The 22,181-nt window shown below is 37.7% G+C and overlaps 1 long non-coding RNA gene across 1 annotated transcript in view; it reads right to left on the minus strand.

Moving 5' to 3' along the window:
• Positions 1-362: 362 nt before the first annotated feature.
• LOC116067708 overlaps positions 363-22,181 on the minus strand; it is a 29,001-nt gene continuing 7,182 nt past the window's right edge. Inside the window, exons 2-3 of the long non-coding RNA XR_004109295.2 lie at positions 1,926-2,058; positions 363-1,606 (exon numbers count right to left, since the gene is read on the minus strand). This is a non-coding gene — a long non-coding RNA (uncharacterized LOC116067708). The remainder of the gene's footprint in view (positions 1,607-1,925; positions 2,059-22,181) is intronic.

The following is a 22,181-nucleotide window of genomic DNA, read 5'->3' on the forward strand; positions in this document are numbered from 1 at the left end:
TGTACTGTGGTTTTCACTAAACCCAAACTGAAACGTGTCAAAGAGGCCATTTCTATTTAAAAAAGCAATCAGTTGTTCAGTAACAACTTTTTCTAGAACCTTAGAAAAAAAATGGCAGTTTGGAGATTGGTTCGAAATTATATATTTTTCAGAGGAGGTTGAACAATTGAATTCTTGAAATAAGTAGGGACAGAACCAGTCAGTACAGTAGTAACGTGTTGATTAAGGAGAGAATACAGGAACTGACAGATCCATATACTTCTTTTAGAAATCTCACAGGCAGGATGCCGAGAGCACTTCAATTATTTGAGTAAATAAAATGATAAACTTTTTCAATACCTGTAATTTTTTTTTTTTTAATGGAGGCATTGTACCACCTTGCGCATTTGTGTGACAGTGAAAGATAATAATTATCATTCATATATGAAGGAAAACAGGCCTGAAAAATAGAATGCAGGATTGATTATTAATGACACTTTAAACAAAGAAACCTACTTAATGTGCTCAGAAGTATAAAAAAAAAAAAAAAAAAAAATAAGAGAAAATGATGCTGCTGCTTTGACTGATTCGACAGAAAAATGGGTGTTCACAGGGTTCCTTGTGCATAAAATATAATAAATGAAAAAATAGGCAGAAAATAAATAGCATATGGATTGGTTCTCAACTATCCGGTGGCTCCCCACTAAATTGCCTGTGAATTAATGTAATCAAGAAACCCACAGTATGACTTAGTGTGCTGTCACTGAAGCCAACACATCTTCCACAGTTTGTAACAGTGTCAAGTCTTGAGAAATAAGATTTGGAAGAAGTTTTGACATTTTGGAAGACAGGCTATGAATTAAAAAAGAATGGAAAAAGAGTAAACAAGTTAAATGATGAACAGACTATCAGTAAATTAAGGGAAAACTTTGTTTGAGAATAGCATTTAGGTTGCCGTTGGCAATCATTGCAATGCGTGAGTAAGCGTTAGTTGAAATACTTTCATTGGTGGATTTGGGATGTAAATATGTAAATGTATGACCATTTTTAAGGACATTATGTTAGACTCAAACAACATTATTTCTTGTATCTTTGTTGACAGAAAGAGAGCTTCAATTTTGACATGTTTCTGATTACATAGGAGACTATTTTCAATTGTCTTACCATTTCAGAATACAATCTTACAAGCCATTGCTCAGAAGTACAATAATAATGTAAGACATCTCCATCAATTTTCCACTCTATTTCAGTTTGCTTTACAAAGTCCTCAAGGAGAGTACAGTACAGTCAGGAGATAAAAAGCTTCTCATTTCTTCCCCTGCTTCTGCCTCACTTCTCCTGCTGCCTTATCAATCGACCGCCCATCCTGTGTGCTTGCGACCTCTAATGGATTTCACATGACAACAGGCCTGGCCCAGACAAGAGCACAGGCCCTCACTAACTTGAAAACCATTAGCCTGCGAGGAGGTGGGGGAGAGGGTCTCTCGGTGTCCTGTAACTGATGTGTCGTGCACTGAGCCATCTCCCTCGGGTCAGGCACGGATGTATCCACTCTGACAAGCGTCTCGCTCCTTTCTCTGTGTCCCGACGAGCCTATTATCATGAGGTCCTGTGAATGTTGTGCATTCTGGGAAGTGGCACATAAAAGAATGATCAGGCAAAGCTTTCAGACAGAAGTCATTCGCACAGGCAGGCTCTTTGTTGAACAAAATGGAAATGCAGCAACGAGAGGTGCACCTGTTGAGCGTCCTTGTGGAGACACAAGCACTCACACTTGGCATTATGTGCCTTATTATTTATATGGGGTTGTCAGCTAATAATGCATGGGTCTCTCACTGGAGCACTTTCTGCCATCTTTGAAAGTCATGGCAAGAGGCACCCATGGTTTCTGAGACTTCAGGGGTCCTCTCACCAGGGTGATGTCTGAAGAAGTCATTCCCACTTACACTGATATAATGCATCTGTGTTGCTGTGTCTTCTTTATCTCCGGTCACTGATTTACTTCTTCTCGATCTTGTCCTCTACTCTGCTAAGTGCATCAGCCTATATGCCACTGTTGAGCTGATGATTTTTTGGGATCTGCAAAAACATATAAGTATGATTATAACAAGGCATTCTCTTATAAGCAATGGTAAGCAACCACATCACATACGACACAAGCTCATAGTATCCTTACTTTGCAAAAACACCATACTGTTTCAGTATTCCCATTGCTCAAAGCTGTTAGCGCTGAGATTGGCTTGAAAGGGTTTAGGGCATTGTTCGCTCATCATATGATAGGTACATTTTTTTTATGCAAGAGCGAGCCCTTATTAGACGGTGAGTTTTAATGACAACTAATTAGCCAACCTCTTTAGCCTTGGCGTAATGATCAAATGAGCCGTCTTTGGGTACCTAATACAATGATCCTCTCACTCTGGATATGATATTTTATTCCTCTGCAATTATGCAGCCCCCACTGCACCACATGTGTTTATTGCCTCAAGCACACATGTCAAATTAAAGAGCAGCTTATGCACCTGATATTCAATTATTGCCTGCTGCACCACCATGCACAATGGGAAAATGTCAAAGCCAGCAATCTACAGTACTTCAAGCCGCAATCGGTACGCTGCGATCACCGAGCACTCATGCATATACACAGACACACGGATAGGAATTTAAATATTGAATATGAATGGGAACATTTTCCAGCTTGTCTGTGCTCAGCGGCTTTTTAGACTTTCCTTTGTCACTGTGAAGGGAATTTGGCATACGACAGTATTGCTTGCCAGGAGGAAGAGCTCAAAGCTAATGTTTGCTTACAATATGAAGAAAAAAAAAAATCACAACAAAAAATGATAATTAATTATCATATGCAATTTGAAATAAATGCATTTATTTCACACAGCTGCAACACTTTTAGTCTGCTTTCAGAATATTTTTTCAACAAGCATTAGTGGCAGGTTCACAAAGCAACAATAATCTAATTTTCCATATCAGGGAAATAAGATACTGTAGACATTCTTGAAGGACTCTGCTTAAAATGATCTAACAGCCAGGGGTTCTTGATATTGCTGTGTTAAAGTAGCTGAAATGTGTAGGAGCACTTCATTTATCTTTATTTGTTGAATTGAGAGCAGAGACACATTTCGAAAAGAATGAATATGGCTCCATGTGTTTATAATGAATGTCGTTGTGGTAAAATTGCAGCTATAAAGTCTGCATTTCTATGGATAATTCAATTATTTCAAACCATGAAAGTTTAATTATTCTTAAACTAGTCTTTGAGATAATGTTCAGGTCTTTGTCTTCTCTGCAGTCCCCTGACAAATTTATAGCTGTACAAAATGTGATTCTGCTTATTCTTCTGCAGCAAACCCACTGTTTACCCCATCTTTTATGAACTGAAATAGCTCCTTTTTAATTGACTTATTCTTCCCATTTATTCAAACACGATGCTGTGGTCATGCTCTAAGTGTTTAATTCTTTCCGTTTCCTTCCTCTGCTGTTCTATTGATGTTAAAATGTGTTGGTCTCCTAATTACACACTTCTTGAAAACAGATTGTCATCTTGGCAGTGTTTCACTTAATACTTTCTGGTTTATTGAATTCTTTGTCTCTGCTTTGTGTGCATCTTGTGTGTCTGAGAATCTACAGTGAAAGATCCAGCCGCACTGTTAGAAAACAAGAGGGAATGTGAAGGAACCTCTGGAAATGGATAGTCAGTGAGTATACACAATATTTCTGAATAAACTTCATCAAAATCAACAACTTTGCCTATTTTACATTTTCTTACTTTCTATTAAAATGCTACATAATGGGAGCATCGTAATTTTAGTTGGCTTCTCAATTGACATATGTGGAAGCCAATGCAGGATTATGGAGGCTGTTGTATGAATTCAGTTGATTAAAATATTAATTGTGCAAGCTCTGAATTAGTGGGGTGACATTGCTGGAATGATTGACTTAAACGTCCCCTCATGTGTTCATGTCATATGTAATAAATCAGAGACTAACACTGAAAAATGAAATAGGTCCATGTTCAGGTCCTGCCTTGTAAAGTTGTTGATTTACTGTATCAGCCACCACAACTTCCTGTCTATTTACTGTTGGCTACAGTTGAGGGAGGGTGTGGACGAAGAAAACAGCAGAGAGAAGCCTTTGATTTGGTGAGAAAATCAAAGTGTGCTTTTCTAAACACATACAGCATTGAGCCAGTCTGAAATAGATAGCCAGGTTCTGTGACAGTTGCCATTCTGCTGCACTATAATGACATGTACATTGAGGGTCTGAGTGGTTGTGTGACACACCGGCACAGCCCTGTAGTGGGAGACATCACTTAACACAGAAGTACACACCACCGTGACTGGGAGCCCGCTGGCTGCACTGCCTGGACCCCTGTGGACGGTGTGTTAGCTTACCACCTGCTCTGCTGTATGCTTTGTGACAAATGTTGATAGATGTTACAAGTTTAAAGAGATAATTGATTCTTTAGGCCAGGGAATCCCCATATGTGGGTTCATTTACAAACGGCCTGTTTTTCATTTGCCAATTTGCCATCATTTATTGTAGCCTCTACTGGGGTGGGGGTGTGTGTGTGTGTGTGTGTGTGTGTATTTCACAAAATTGTGCAAGGAGTGTGGCCTGTGTCTTCAACCTTAAGGCTTATGAATTATTTTCGTATTTACCTATCTCAACTAATCCAAAATTGTGTATGCAAATGACTGAATCCATTGTCATAAGCATTACAAGAAAGTGTTATGTTGTACACAAATATCACATACTCTAGATTAACTACTCTAGATTGACATTTTAGGAAAAGAGTTTGTTCAGTCAGAGTAAAAGTGTGAGTTGCTATTGTATCGTTTCATTAAAACCTTAGACCACAAAGAGATGACTGTGCTGTTTGTTGCATTCTCTTACACTCTGCAAGTCAGTAATTACTCTTTTACAAACATGCCCTGTGTATATAAAAGCTTTAACAGGGAGGAACCATGTGGCCGGCCCAAAGCCCCTCTATAGGGGAGCAGTGTTGCAGTGAGCACCTGTTCAGTAGATGCAGGGAAGGAATGTAGACTGGGGAAGTTTCTTTCAGGGTGCCCCAGTTGCCAGTATAACACAGATGTTGTAGTGTTGCTCCAAAACCACAATCACAACATATGGTAATTGCACCAAAATTATTTTCTGGCCAGCTCTCTAACCAGGGTCTGATAAAATGGAGAAGTATGCTACCGATGCTCTGCGGAATGAACACCTGCCAAATCTAACTACATGAGATGTCAGTCCTGTGAATGAAGGGCCACCAGGTAAAGCCATTAGGACTTGTGATGGCCACAGCAATCTGAGAGGCCATGGGTAAATGAATCTGCAGATGTTTCCCTCAACATTCTTCGCAAAGTTGATTGTTTGTGATCCTCCGTGTGCTTGACCTGAATATCCCTGAGCCTGTTGGTGCGGTGGGAATTTTTAAAACACTGATACACGAGATAACACATTTACCTCTAAAACGGGATTACTTTATTAAAAAGAATTTAACAGAATGCAGTTGGACAGATTTCCTTGTAGTGGGAGGGAAATATATATATATATATATATATATATATATATATATATATATATATATATATATATATATATATATATATATATATATATATATATATATGTGTGTGTGTGTGTGTGTGTGTGTGTGTGTGTGTGTGTGTGATGGACCGCCAAATGTTACAGCCAGTCATGTTTGAGTTTTAGTTTTAGATCTTCTTGCAAATTATAACAGTAATTTAAAATTCTTAATTATACAAATGATTACTGTGGTATAACTTCCACTTCAATTCCATTAAATCCCCACACACAAATTACACTTTGATTGAGAGTATGGACCCTGCAAAGATAAGGCTCTTGGTCCAGCTATTTAAATTGCAACCTGAGCATCTCCAAGAGATTATTATTAGGTGCTTATTTGTAGTTTTGTCAACAAAGCTAACTAATGATATGTTAACAAAAAATGCACATGGTGCTGTATTTCCATTCTATTACATGATTGAGGAAGCTTGTTTAAAGGTAAGATTTACACAGGGTTTAGGTGGTAAAATGTACAATATATGTATATTTTATGCCCAGTAGAAGCAGGGTGACTTTAAGAGGTTTTTCTTCCTCAGCATCTCAATATCTTAAAATGTCTTGTGTCTGCCTTGTAGACCAAACTACTGAAATGCAAGAGAATGAGCAGCAAAATGATGAAAAAACTATGTGCTGACTAAATATGCTGTATATGACTATAACTAGTACTATACTGTACTATAACTGGTATTTTTCAGATGCTGCCAAAAGCTGACACGTAAAAAAAGTATAATTATTTTGTATGATTATAAAAACATATATTATAAAACATTAAAACTAAAGAATATACAGCATTTCCTCATATATTGCTTGATCTATATAATGGTGCAAATAGATCTGGATGAGATCGTACTCACCAGTCAGTTACCTACCAGGAACGCATATCTTCAACAGTGGCTTCAATTTGAAACCATAGACATTTTCTTGCTAGACATGCCAATGTCTATATTCCCTATGCTCTCACATCGCAAACAAAATGTTGCTTTCCTGTCAAATTGACTCATTTCCTAGTGTTGTTGAGGCACATCTAAAACATAGTTAGGGTTTTGTGAAGCATTCAGCAATATCCAGGAGCAGCGTTTTATCTCACTCCAAGGCATGACTTACCAGTCACCCAGATATTCAATCACTGAGCTTTCTTAATTGTAAATGTTCAAATGTGGTTGTTTTGCTCTGGCTATTAGCTTTGCAGAGTGTGTGGAATGTGTTTCTGTTTCAGCACAGTTGAATTCAGCCATTATTCATCCATAGCCCAGAACCAGCCGATGGGGGTGGTTAGAAAATGAGCCCTGTTCTCTGTTTCTCAAGTGAGTGTTTTTAGTCTAGGCTAAACACACATGCACACATGCACACGTTTTTATACACACATGCACTCACACAAACCTACACACACTCACACATACCAACACACACAAATATAGACTACACACTACAGAGCCTTCCGAGAAACTTGGAACAAATTAGAAATCAGACTTATTCTCTTCTGAGTTTTTGGCTCCACCATCTGGTCTTCACTGACAGTCTCAGTGCAACACTTGTACTAGTCATAAAAACAGCTTGTACATTACACACAACTCAAGCAAATGACATTCTGAATATACAATTCTACACTTTAGACTTTTGTCCTAGATTACAGAAAATAAATAGTAAACTCAATTTGGCTTTCATTTGAATGATTAATACCTGTTAAATGGCTCAAATCTGGCCTTGTGACACCAAAAAAAATGGTCCTTCTTTTGAGATCTTAGATGTAATAACCTGAATGACTATTGAAGAAAATGCCATGAAAGTGTTAATTGCTAAATGCAACTTTGAAGCCAAATCAGGAATTATTCTAGAATATTGTTTAGACCCGCATCTAATGAGTCTGGCATAAATAAGAGAGTGATGTTTGTTTCTAATTTGCAATGAGGAGAAGAAAAGGAGTAGAGCTGTGGCTTTGCATGGTTGTCTTCAGAAGACTAAGTTTATTGATCGGTGGAAATGAGATTGGTGAGAGAGGTTTTTTGCTCCACAGGGGGTAGACTGGTAAAGGAAGGAGGGTGTCTCACTTAAAAAGATCTCATGTTATGGCAGGCTTTATTAAGACTCTTCATTTGCTTTTGAAGGCAGGCTGGGGGGATCGGTCCTGGCAGGTTACAAACATGGGTGTCTCCATTGCTTATTCTCCTACTGACATCCTTTGAAAAAGAATTCATGGCTTTGTGTGTATGTGCGTGTGTGTGTGTGTGTGTGTGTGTGTGTGTGTGTGTGTGTGTGTGTGTGTGTGTGTGTGTGTGATTTACAGGTAGACGTCTATGTATTTTTATTTATAAAACTGGCTCCTGTAGAGTCAATTTTATTAATCAACGCTGTAACTGTTTATCTGTTGCAGGCCAACACACTATTTAAAGACATCAATCCATTTTCCATTTTATCCAGAATTTGAACCTGTGATCTTGCTGTGAGGAGACAGCGCTAACAACTCAGTCATCAAACCAACCTTTTGATTTTACCTGTTTTCGTATTTAAGTATTATTCTCTGTAAATGAGCCATTGAAATTTGCTAAATTTTACTTGAAAATCACATTTATACAATTCATTTAATGTTTGGATTTATATTTCACATGTGGCCACCTGTTAAGTACTCAATTACATTTTTCACCCTGCTTTGTATGAAAAGAGAATTCTTTTTAGGATTTACCTAACTATTGCACCTAGTACCTGTTGCTTAAAATAGTCACCAAATAGTGTTACTCTGATTTTGATTTCAGTGTAAAGTGTGTTACAATATCCTGTAGTCATTTGAGTACAGTGAATAGAGTTGGACTGCGCGGGGATCTGTGCATTAGGCTTGTCTGACAAAGCGTGAGAAAAGACGCTGGCTTAAAAGTGGGTTCATCGCATAGCCTTCCTACCCCCTTGTCCCTCCATAATGATGGTATGGTGACCAAGTATTTGATCAGCTGACAGTCAGGCTTGTTTGTTTTGAGGAGCATTCAAGCACTTCTTCTACAACATATTCTTCCTCTCCCCACACCATGCTGCTGTTACTGTTGCTGAGAACTGGCAGAGTGGGTTGCCTTCCATTAGAGCAGCATTGGGGAACTAACCATGCAGAAAGCAGCAGGCTTAAGGAAAACTTGTTTCTCTTTTAAATGGATAGGCAGTAAACGCTCTCCCTAGTGATTGCTTCCTCCTGACAAAAAAGATATTTGATGCTTATATCAACTGGCTAGGCTCAGATGAAGCCCTTAATGGCTGGGTCTCTGCCATATACAGAGTTGAGTTTGTTCTTTTGGCAAAGATAAATAAATGTGCAGACATTTGTTACATAGAAAATAACAGTTTGACTGCCCTCAACCCTTTCAAAACTAATTGAAAGAAGCCTTTCATATGCAATGACCTATTTGATTTAGCTAATTTGAAATTGTATGTGCAGACACTATCGCAAAACAGTATCATTTTTTTGGCCTCATCCTATAACTTCCTATATGTGACTGCCACTTTTAGAAAGGGTTCACAGGATGGCTATTTCTTTCAGGATGTTTAGGGAAGCAGGACACTTGTTTTTATCATAAGTATGCAACTTACGAATGGTTGAGTTTGCACTTTAGCTACTCGAAGAAAATTAGTCTCCATGCTAAAAGAACTTTGAAACTGTAGGACATTTAATCTAACATGATTTCAAATGTAGTGTTTTTAAACATAAAAAGGTAATTGGCAATTTGTTAAGTAAAGCAACTAATCTATTATTTCCCCTATTAAATGCACAGTTAAAAGGCTCTTTTGTCTAATTACATGTACACTGAAACAAGAGGATTATAATCAGTGCTAAGCTTTGTTGTTGATAACCCTGATAGTAATGCCACGGCTTTGTATGATGTGAGTGCTTAACTTAGATGCAAATCAAGAGATGATTATGTCAATGTCTCTAACCCTGTTTACTACCCTTGTTTATGGTAATACAACAGGGATACACTTATTTAGAATAGTGCCATAGTCATGTAAAAAAATTGAAGTTTATTTGCCTTAAAACATTTAAAATGCACATTATCCCAGGAGATTCTTTCCCAAATGAGTAAATAAATACCATTGTAAAGCAGTACAACCCTGCCCCCGATTTGAGGCAAATTCCCTATTAGGAGTATAAATCTGCAAGGCTTTGTGGGTAATTAGCGAACATGCTCGGGAATGTTAGCAGGGCTTGGCAGGTGCGTTTGATCAGTGGCAAGAGGCAAAATCACTGTTGACAGAGAGAGATGGCAGGAGGATGGAGATAGGAGGGAAAGTGGGTGGGGGAGAGAGAAGTGTGAGAGCTGGGGGGCAGGTTTTACTAAACCACACTTTTTTTTTTATTTCACCCAAGAAACACTGTACAAATACAAGGCTGTGCCTTTATATAAGATTATTTACTGTACAACTGACAGATATTACGTTTATAAATTACATATTGGGAATTGAAGCTTGCTGTAGTGTGATGTCCGGCTTGAATGTGAAAGACCAGAAAAAAGACAAATATGTTGTAGTGATCAACTAATGAGATGATGATGAAGCCCCATCTCATTTAAAAGTATAGGGCTTGGGTAAAATAAAATAAAGTATAGGGCTTATTTCATGTATATTTTTTCCTATTATTTAATGTTTACTCTGTACGTGTGCTGTGTGTCTGAAATTTTGCTGCGGCAACAATGTTATTTCCCATTTCTTTGGGGATCAATAAAAAAATCTATCTATCTATCTATCTATCTATCTAAAATGGGTCTGACCTAAAATCAACTGGGCTTTAGAACATAAAGCTGTAGTCTTTTTTTCATAGTGAGAACTTCTTGAAAGCCCTGTGAAAGCTACTAAAATACCCACAGTTAAATATTAATGAGCACCTCACCATTTAATTTTGTCCTGACCTAAGATTATAGTTGTATTAAATTGCAAAGGTGATGTGTATCAGATTAATACAATGCAAATAAAATGCACTTTAATGACTAATCCTAAATACATCTTATGCTTCTGAATTATTAATATTATTGTGTGTGGGTTATGAGGACTAATTAGAGGAGAGACACTAAAGCTAATTTGCAGATGCCGGAAGCATAGTTTATATATAAGAGCTAATATTTGAAAGTCAAATTTAAGTTGAAAAGGCCTCTAATAACCGTTAATTAACTCTGGTTTTGTTTTTTCTTTTGACAAACTTGAATTGAGTACAATATTCACATGGCTAGTGCTTTACACTTCTGACCACAAAGATTTATTTCAAAGCTTCTAATTATTCGTTTGATGTGGGTAGTCTCTGTAGATTAGATATTATTTTAAGATCCCTTTGTTCAAAAATTCATTTTTATTATCGCTGCATGAAATGCATGGCAATTCCCCACATAACTAACCATTGGTGCAATTTACATCTTCGATCGAGTTCATATTCCTGATAATTTATACAGACTATGCACCTCCCCTGTGATCGCTTGCAGGGTTTGACTCTTCCGCAGCTCCCTTGCATTTACAGAATCAGCTTGATACTGATGAAAATGGAAAGTGAAACTTTAATGAACAGGACTTTTAATGAACAGGACTTGACTGTCACAATAATAAAGACTTTGAAACAACACCAAGGCCAGTTCAACAAGCACGCCGACAGCAGCAACAGTGTAGTGACATCAAACCAATTAAGACTGACGATAAATATTAACAGGAGTGGGTATTAACAGAACATGACCGGGAAAGCAGAGCTGTAAGCCTGTAAACAAGTGCTGGATGGCTGATCATTAAACTGTGTCACACAGTGCTGCACAGCATTGGATAGACTTTCTTCAGAGCTTAATGAAGCAGAGTATGATCTTGTAGACAGAATAGAAACTGGTCCATACTCTGGGTAGCATACACCTATTAAGTCACAATATATAATAGCAGTTAAGCATTTGGTAGTCTAGATACATTATTTTGGATTTTCACACCATGAAGAAAGTATCAATATTTGCATTAATGTCCAGAAGAAAACAAAATCAAAGGTGAAATGGTTGCATAAACATGTGTACTAGAAAACAAATTATTATCATTAAATTGCGGCAACATCCCAAAGAACATCACAATAATATCTCAGTGTATATTAAGCTTACAAAAGCAGCACTTTCTTCATAAACTGTGTACATGCATGCACAGACACATACCTAAAAAAATCATATGATTTCAATCTCTACGTCAATCAAGTACACCAAAACTCCTAAACTTGAATGTAGTGACAAAAATACACTAAAACACCAAATAAAGAAACCACTCTTTTACAAACTCCGTGTAAAGTTTGAAAAATGTAAGCATTTTCCAGAGAAGGCAGGCCTAACAAAAGACATTATCAAGTTGCATTATGGGGGATAGGATCCAGTGTGAAATTGAAGCGTAGAGAATAAGAGTAATAGTTTTCCCTTTGCTGGATCAATTTTGATTTTTTTACTCTCACAACAGAGTGATAAAGAGAAAAAGTAAAAGAAAATCTGGTGAGGAGAAATGTCTTACTTCCAAAATGCATGTGCCTATCCAAATCTCTATAATATAAAACATACTGTGTTTATATAATATACTGTGAATGTGCTGAAGAATGTGTGCTCAAAGAATGTGTCCATCGAAAATGTAGGTTCACAATCACACTCTACAGTCTATAAGTTGAGAATTAAAAGTATTTCTTGCTGTTATGTGTCCAGTAGGTTTGTCTGACTCACTGGGTTACAAATGATGAACGCATAGCCTTTAAGGAACGCCCATGTCATACTCTAACCTCATCACAGGTACTGTGCAGTAGTGTTGTTTCCATTATTATGATTTGGCTTCAAAGAACAGTCGACTGCCTATATAACAGATAAGAGTCACAATAAGAATATGCCTGCGTTTCAACAAAAGTTAAGCCCACTTCCTTCAACTATACAAAGGCTGAAAATGGGGAACTTTGAGTACTGGTGAATGTCACAGTTGCTAATAAATAGGCAGGATTAACGCATACCTTTTAATATTCGCGCTGCTTAATGGGCTGACAGTGTTGAATTATCTATAGGTCTCAGTGATTCAAAAAGAACCATCAAACCCAAACTTGAGAGCAGTGTCTTGTAATTGAATAATACATTACATGTGGCAATTATTTCTGTTAGAAGCAGACTGAGAAATCAATAACCAAGGGATCAAATCAAGGACTGTGAAGCTCTTGTTTCTATTCCCCTTGTGACCAATTACATCACCACAGTTTAAACACCTGCAGTGTCACAGCTCACTGTGACACTTTCTTGCACACTGTGTGTGTGTGTCTCTCTCTCTCTCTCACACACACACACACACACACACACACATCCGAAGACTTTAAAAAAAAAAAAAAAAGGTGCTTATATTAAGATCTCATTTTAATGTGTACTGATAGACTAACAACCGATTTTAAAATTCTTACATGTTGAAATTTCATCTAGAGGATTATTGCACTAATTGCACTATTGTGTGCTAAATGAGCGGCACATCAAGACATAATTGTAAATATGGAATGATGGGAGAGTAATGCATCTTTGTTGAGATAATATGCACTCATTGCACAGCCTGACCTGGAGTTATAAATTATGCACTAGTTTTTTGCTCCAGGCAGTATCCTCCCATGACATATGTGGTGCTGATTACGAGAGAGTGAAATAGGCCTGTTTTAATGAACATCTACCATTTCACAAAGGCATAGCTCCAGTATAGCACACCGGTGACAATGCACCTCTGACCACCTCATTGTGTCTGTTGGTATTGGTGAATACAATTTGCTTTTATCTGAAATATTCACAGTTCCTAAAAAGGCTGATATCAGGTCTCATTAAATGTTGATGCTCTGGGTGAGTAAAGAGAATACTGGCTACATCAAAGGCCTTGTTATGTCCAGTGAATACTAACTAATCCTGAGCTTCTCTTCAGGAGCATCTTAAACCTGTAAGACCAGCAGTGTCTAGTTCACTGCCGGGACCCTGCCTGGTCCTTACAGTTCCAACAGGAGACTATATCACAAGAAAAATGAGGGGGAAAATGTAGATTAAGTGAAGATGATATTTTGCTGTAATTATCTGCTCTAGCATGTGCAGCCTTGTGTTTCATCTGCCCTTTGTGATGCTCGGTGCACTGACATGCTTCCTCTCATCTGAGAATGGATCATCAAAACTGAACCAGTCAATACTGCACAACACACATGGGCTCATCGAAGCAATAATAGCCTGGAGTCAAAGGATACGTGTTCCATGGTTGATTGGTTATTGGTCCCATTTCTATTATTTTGTTTGTTAGAGTGAGAGAGAGAGAGAGAGAGAGAGAGAGAGAGAGAGAGAATGCGTGCGTGCGTCAAGTAATTTGTTTTCAACTGTGATACATTTAGTATTACTTATTTCTTTGAAGAACAATTACTTCCAAAATTGTCTTTACTTATCAATAAAGGCAGTGAACTTTAAACATACACAAAAGAGGCCATACCATACAACCAGCAAAAATACCAAAGATAGTAATGGCTGAATTGCACTCATTACAGAAAGTTGGTGTCCACAGTCAACAGGATAGTGAAATACTACGTTGGGCACTCATAAACCTCGGCAAAGAGAAACACTGCGTTCTTGAAATAAAAATCATGGGCAGAACTGCAGATTCACCTTACTCTGGTGTGGAGAGGGAGAGCGCAGTGCTGGAGAAAGTTTTACAGAAGGTTAAAACATCCACAGGCTAGTTGAATGAAGACCTACACAACCAAAGGACTTAACATCAAAAGAACCTGTGTTTTCAGCTATTCTCTGTGGTGGGCTTGCTTTGCATATTTCATGGCAGTGAGTTCATATCTATGCCCACCTTTCTATTGATATGTGAAAAGCATTTTCTGTCTTTTAATTAAAATGTCTTTTCTCGCTAAATGGAATTGGTTGTTTGGATTTGTAGTTCAATTTCAATTGTGTTTTTTTTTACTGTGGCAGAGAGCCATGCTAAAAAGTGAATGCCTTCACCCCTGTGCAGTTCTTCCCCTAAAGTGAAGAGCAAGAATAAGAACACATGTGTTTTTCTCCACATAAAAGCCTCCAGATGACCTATGGTTCCAGCCAGACCTTTAAAGAAATGGAGGACAATCAAAAGGACAAATGTGACGGGCCTCCTGTGTGAGGTACAAGATGAATGTGAAACAGCGCGTCGGTTCTGTGATGTCTTTGACCTGATAGTTCAAAGCTGCTCCTGGACTCTGGACCCCCGTTCAGTATGTGAGCACCTCAGACAAAGGCTTTGTTCATAATAAAGTAAATCCACCACATTGTTCCTTTGAGCTGAACACAACCATTCCAACAGGGAGGACACTTTCCAGACCTGAGAAAAGCATCACTGTGCCTACAAACACATCACACATACAGACATAATTTAAAAATCTTAAGAAATTCTCATTTTCATCAATTTTAGACTATGTGCCTGATGTTCCCTTCCAAAGTTATACAATTCAACCCTTCCAATCTCTTTTTTTCTGACACACAAACTTATTTTTCTTTATATGTTTTTCTTAATATTTATAGCAATATTCTTATTATGAAATCCATACTGAGCCATTTTAGTCAAGCACACTTTGGTACACAGGTGACCTTTTCATTATACATACTATATACACTGTGCTCAACAAGTGTAGCCTTGTAACGCGGTGCATAATGCACCTCTGTCTCGCAGGGACAGGTTATGTGGTGGCAAGGCACAAGGCAGTGTGCTGTGGAGTTACAGGACGCCAACCCCCCCTCCACCACCCCTGCTCTGGTATCAGGAGGCATGGGGAGGTGCTCCAGCCTGCGGTCATAGTTAACCATGGCAAAGCAGCGAAGACTGGCTGCTATGGTGCCTCCATTCCTCTTGAGACACAAGGGTGAGCAGGGCTTTGAAGTTAAAAGTGTGGCTGGGAGACAACATGCGCAGCGTGTGAGCATCTATCTGTGGTGTGTGCTGTGTGATATAAGGGCAAAGGTGACCATTAGGCTACAGTATTCAGCTACATAATAGGAACTAACTGCTAAGTAGGACTGGGTATCGTTCAAACATTTTCGATACCGGTACCAATACTGTGACTTCGATTAAACAATACTCCTAAACAATACTTTTTATAGATACCAATTTTACCGAACAAAAAGAAATTACAACATTACGGCAAAAATCTTTTTATGTATTTTTCCAGCTCCTACTATGTGAGCCCTGCCTCTGTGCGTAACGTAGAATTTTTCCTGCGTGTCTTTACCACATGTAACGTTAGACAGCCAATCACAAACATTATTAGATCTTGGTAGAAACATGCTGCATGCTTATTGGCTCACTGATGCTGATGAAATTTAATAGGTATTGAAATTGGGTATTGATGATGAGGCATTTTTGATTCTTGATACTTTAGAGGCAATTCGGTCTGTGCCTAAAATGTATTGAATTCGGTACCCAGCGGTACTGCTAAGGCTGGTTAACATGTACAGAATTTGTGGGTAAAACCATCCAGGCTTTAAATACTAGGTTAGACTATGTGTTAGTAAGGACCACTTAGGAACACAAGACAGTAATAGCAAATATTTAAATTGTTGGATCATGCATACAACAGCACTGCATATTGATTCACCTTTGTTTCCTGCTTTGCCTGCCTTTTTTGTGTTTATGTGTGTGAGAGTAAAACAGATTCATAGGAGGTCTCAGTGTCACTCTCTCTAGTGTCAGTTTAGCAGAAACATTTTCCAAAAGGAGAGGAATGAGGAGAGGTTTTAATGCACACTAAAAAAAAAAAAATTTGTTTGATAAAAGGCATAAAATAAAATTATTTAACTTAACTTATAGGGACCATCAACCTGTCAGGGACTAAGGATGGAAATTAGCCTTTGGCTATGATCCTGTATATTTACATTCTTCGAAATGTTCATTAATATACACTGTCCCTTTTTGAAATAAATAAAATTAAAAACTTAAAATATATACTAACAAGTAACAAAATGCTGTCTCCTGCTCATGAATCAAACTGTTAACAGCATAATAATTGTTCAAGCTATTTACAGGTCTGTAAATTATTCGAGATGACACCATTTTTTCTGTTTTAGTCTTGATTCTTCCAAATGTCCGATAGCCACTCAAACTCTCCAGCAATGTCGTATATAAAAGTGGTCGAGTTATTTTCTTGTGATATTAACTGTGAGCAATATAGCCAGTTGTTGTGCTGTAAGATTATAACTGCAGCTTCTATATGTGCATGAAAGATCAGAAGACACACAAGACAAGATGAATTCCATACCATTTCAGCCATTTCATTATCAGACAAGGTCCCATGGCGCTGCCCTAATGACAAGTCCAACAATTAGGACTGCATGTTGTATGCGTCTCCTTTAGAGAATATCAGATAGGCATCTTTATCAAACATAGTGTTTGATAAATCCCTCTGTCATTTAGAATTAAACACATTATCAACAGCAGCATGCACATCTGAATAGAAGGTCTGCTTTACATTTCAGAGTACACACAGGGCATTCCTATGCCTACAAAGGAGGCCTTCAGAGAGAACGAGAGAGAGAGAGAGACGGGTGTGCAAGGAGCTAAATCTTTGACAGAGCACAACGCAGGCCTTGCAAAGTCTGTTTAATGTTGTCTTTAGAAATATATAATCCACATGGTGAATAAGCCCCAGTGATGGCTGAAGTTCTGAAACTGACCAATAGGGCTGTGATGGCTTGCGTTTGATAACCAGGGTGTCAAGTAAGCTGTTAAGCAGAAGAGCGAATGTCTCTTACTCTCAAATATGATAAGTATGACAGCATTTATAGATTCCCATGATGATATTCGTACACTCAATAATCAATAACACTGCTGCCATAATGCATTAATTCAATATAAAAAGGGTAGTGAATTGACTTCTTGACATTATTCTGATTTTGCTGTCAAAATACTAGAATAATTAATGTAATAAAACTAAGGAAGAGTGGTTAACACTAGGGCTGTCCTCGACTAAAGAAATTCTTAGTCGACTAACACTTATATGATTTTGTCGATTAATCGATTAGTTGATGTAATCGACAGAGCTGTGCTCTTTGAGAGGTGGTTAAGACTAGAAAAGCACAATATAAATGTAGTTAATTAACCATCTGTAAAACTGACTTTCTCCACAATTAATCCTGCAAAAGCACCACTTTAAATCTTGTGTTTACCAGAAATGTGCTCATACGTTTCTTGGAAATGAGTAATTAAGCATGAATAAGCATAAAAAATGACTCATCAACTAAAGAAATCTTAGTCGACTAAGACCAAAACGACCGATTAGTCAACTAATCGACTGAGAGGTGGCAGCCCTAGTTAACACTATCGACAACTTGACTGCAAATAAGCATTGGTGTTTGTACTGCACAGCACATGCAGATATTGACATATTCACAGCCATTGACCAGCTCTAGAGTTAGAGAAAAACCTAATCATTTTGGATGAGACAACATACTGCTATTTAGTGTTCGGTATGTTCATCATGGACACTGAGATATCATCAATTATCCTCATCTCATACACAAATTAATTTAGTTATCCTCACACTTTAAACCATTCCGTGAATTTTCTCTTGCTGGAATAATTTGTTTGATTAGACGGTTTTACAACCAGAAAGGAAAGGTCTCTGCATTAATTATGTACTGTATAAATCTGGCACAGAAGAAAAGAAAACAAAAAAAAAAAAAAAAACGTTTTTTTAATATGCTTCATAAATAGAATATTGATTAATTGAGCAGCAGAGTTGTATGGCTCTTTGCTGCCATCTTGAGCATACGAACAGACATTACATATTTTAGATAGAAGTTTGAACTTCTTTTAATAAATCAATAGAGCAATATGGTCTTATGAAGTTAGTGGAGTCTTGGCATTTGCAAACAATGTCCTTTGAAAGGTTGTTTGGTTTTGCACTTAGGCTGATGGTCAGTAGGAGATATAATAATCAGTTGTTATTAGAGTAACATTTACACTGGAAAAATAGACTAGTAAGGCTTGAAAAATAATACTAATAGGCTGTTTATAAATCTTGAAACCTGTATTCCTAGCACAATTAAAAGCCATGGGCAGGGCTTTACAAGTGCAAGCTTATGTTTGTATGTGCTGGTGCCTGTGTGTGCAAATGTGAAAAACTATTGCTCAGCGAAAGACTGTTTATGAGGTAAAAGAAGCATCACCTCTGTACAATCATGACTGGACTGAGTGTTTTTGTATTTCCAACTATTTCAACAGAGTGATGCATCTTCTCATCAGATGATTGTGCCACATCATTTCAGGAGTCAAAATCTCCTGGTTAAAATGTCATTCATATCATATCAAATTACGCAGCTCAACTTCTAGTTCTGATCTAGAAAATAAGGTTTGCCAAAAGTCAGTATAGGCTAATGGCATTTCCATGTGTAAATACTTATTTAATCAACATTAGATATATTCTGCTGATATCTATACTATACTATGCTGATATATTTATTTTTACTGATCGTTCAGCATCTTTAATACAAAAGCTTCTTTGAGGATGAATCAAGTGCTACCTCTCATTTGTAGCTACAATTTGTTTACACGCATAGGCCCAGGAAGAACCCATTACATTTGGGAGCTGATCCGAATCACGGGGTGGATACACTAATTATTTTCCACCTTTGGTAATATTGCAAGATAGGGCGATTGTGCTGCATTCATGTGGTTTCGGATTAATTGGAAAAATGAGTTCCCGACTCAGAAAATTGAAAAAAGATAGGGCATGCTTTGACGAAAGTCTGCGCTCTCCCTTCTAGTTATTTATAATTTTAGTAACTTTCAAAAAGGTGAACACTAAATATGCATAGATTTACTAAGAGCTTTGAAAGGATACAGATTAAATAAGAAGATTTGATACTGGATTGAGAAAAATACAATGCTAAAACCCCAACCCTAATTTTAAAGCCTTAAAATAATTAGGAGACAGTTTAAAAAGGTGTGCATTCATGAAGCACAGACGCATCCCTGTCCTTTGTTCGGGCACCAGTGCCCCTAAAAATAAATGTGAGCGTAGAGCCCTGGTGAGGTTATTTTTCTCTTTGAATTTAATGCTATGCACAAAGGTTATCTTGAAATCTTGGAAGTCTTTGGTAATATCCAAATGAAGTGTATCTAGATCAAATACAAAGGTTTCATTACCACTGCCATGTAGGAAGCCAAATTAGGCCCTGAAATCACATTAAATTAAACCCAGAAGACTTGGTTGCAGTGTTCACCATAGCACATTATGAATATAATATGAAAGCGTTCCATTATTGAAAAGGCTCTTCAAGCCGGCAGAATGTGTTTTTGGGAACTGAGAATAGGCGTATGTTTGGCAAACGTTGAGGCCACATTAGGGCTTTAATTCAGCACAACACGTCACTGATATACTGTATGGACAGATGAAAAGGTTAAGAGAACAAAGTTGAAATCAGATTAGTATTGGAGTAGATTATGGCCAATGGATTTATATATTCTTATGTTGTCAGACAAACACACATGATGCAAATTGAGAAAGTCAGTATATTTTGAGAGAATCCTGATGTCCAAAATGTTAGTGTGTATTAATATTCATTATCAAATATTTTGCACACAGTATGTCAGAACACTAAATAAACCTTGATTAGATTAGTATTGTTCTGTGTAAAACTGCAGAGTCAAAGCATGGAGTTTTGAGAAATCTGCCTCTGACTGAGCCCATGCACTAGAGTATATGAACCTCCCCTGTGCTGGCAGCTCAATCTCCCTTATATTTTGTTACATCTCAATAAGAAGTATGACTACTTGCTATCTCCATTCTCTGACCACTAAGAATTACATGCAGCACAGCAAATCTTTGCATGCTATATTATTATTTTGCCATATGGTGGCATTGCAGCGCAGAGAAGCAGATAGTGGGTTTACATGCACTTGCGCCTTACTCTAGAGTTTAGGCTATACGTTTTTGGCCATGCACTGGCCCAGGGATTAAAATTCACTATAATTCAGTTATAAATGCAGAAATACTAAATAGATAACACAATAAATGACATGGAAATAATTAAAATGGCTAGGTTTTTACTTTTTGTTTGCTAGTTTAGTTTTTATTTTTTGAAAGTGCTTAGTTTTAGTTTAGTTTGTATTAGTTTTAGTGTTAGTTTTAGTCTTTTTTTGTAATATGGGTTATTTGTCAGGGGATTCAAAAAGGTCAGAAAAAGTATTGTGTAATAATAACTCAACAAAAACATCATACAATTTTAGAAATATGTATTCAACAATAACACCAGTACATAAAATGTACATATGATGAGCACAAATATGTAAACAATCTACACAAGACAGTAAGTGCAAAATGTGTATGTGACGTGTGCCAGGAAAAAACCTAAACAGCCAACAGACTAAAGAAGACATATATGAACAGGTGTTTTGAACTTTGGTTCGAGTAAAGTGGCGAACATTTTGAAGTCAATCGACTCGCACAGTTGTGTAGACATCCCAGTATCAATCCACATATTAACCCACGCTTCCCCCCACTTTTGGTGTTCCTGTGTATGTACTAACCAGCAGCTATCGGGTCGCCGGTGAAAGTCCTCCTGTAGTGTTCTCTGTCCTGCTGTTGTCTCTGTCATGCTGCCTGGCCCTGGATCCATACATCCATGCCCTGTACCAGGGTTAGCTTCTGTTTCGGGGAAAGGGGGCTTTGCGTTCTTCCTTTGTGTTCGTTTACTGGTAAATCAGAGAAATAAAACTCAGGAATCAATCAAGATCAGGATTCGTCCAGTTAAAGTTAATAACAAGTTTAGTGAATGATATTGCAGAATACAAGTACATGTACATGGATCTGATACACAAAGGCAGAGTCTATATCTCCTAACGGACCGAGAGAGTCTCTCCTAGCATCAGGTGCTGCTAAGTTAGGATACTGTCTATTTATCCATTTCTGTCCCATCCCTGGTGGTGCTCTCATCAGTTTGGATCCAGTCCAGATCTTCTGACGCCAGCCGGCTCCTGACTAATTTGTAACACACTGTATAAAAACATGACCTTGACTTCCAATTCTCAGCTCAGAAGAAACAAGCTGCTATTGTTGGATTTTGAACACCTGTGTTTTAATCTCCTGCAAACTTTAAGGAGTTTTCATGAGAGCCAGGTCATTTCCATACAGTGTCACAAATCCTGCGCTTGCAAAGTGCTGACCATTGTTGCCTCGTTCCCTCCCTCGATCAGAGAGGATCTTTCTCACACTCCCTTTATAATGTCTAATCACTGTAAAACTAGATGGCCTCTCATAACCCAGGGAAACAGAGGCACTGAGGTCAGCACCATGAACTCTAAAACCTTTTCTTAACACTTTCACAAAATATATTCTAACAACAGTCATAATCAAATAGGTCTCTGCCGCTTTCTTCCGACTTTCGGTAACGCCATGATGCCAGGCATGGACTATGTTGAGTTCAATTTGACATGGAATGTCGGAATTTCTGGGTTCCCAGTTGGAAACTATACATGTCTATGGCATAGACTGTATAAAACAGGTCTATGGTCGGAAATGTCAACTCTAAAAGATATAACGTTATTTGCTCTATGAAAGACATCGACAAAGACAAAAACTAAGGACATTTACTCGATAATTTTATTTT

This window comes from Sander lucioperca, chromosome 3 (genome assembly GCF_008315115.2).
Source record: "Sander lucioperca isolate FBNREF2018 chromosome 3, SLUC_FBN_1.2, whole genome shotgun sequence".
Taxonomy (NCBI): Eukaryota; Metazoa; Chordata; class Actinopteri; order Perciformes; family Percidae; genus Sander; species Sander lucioperca.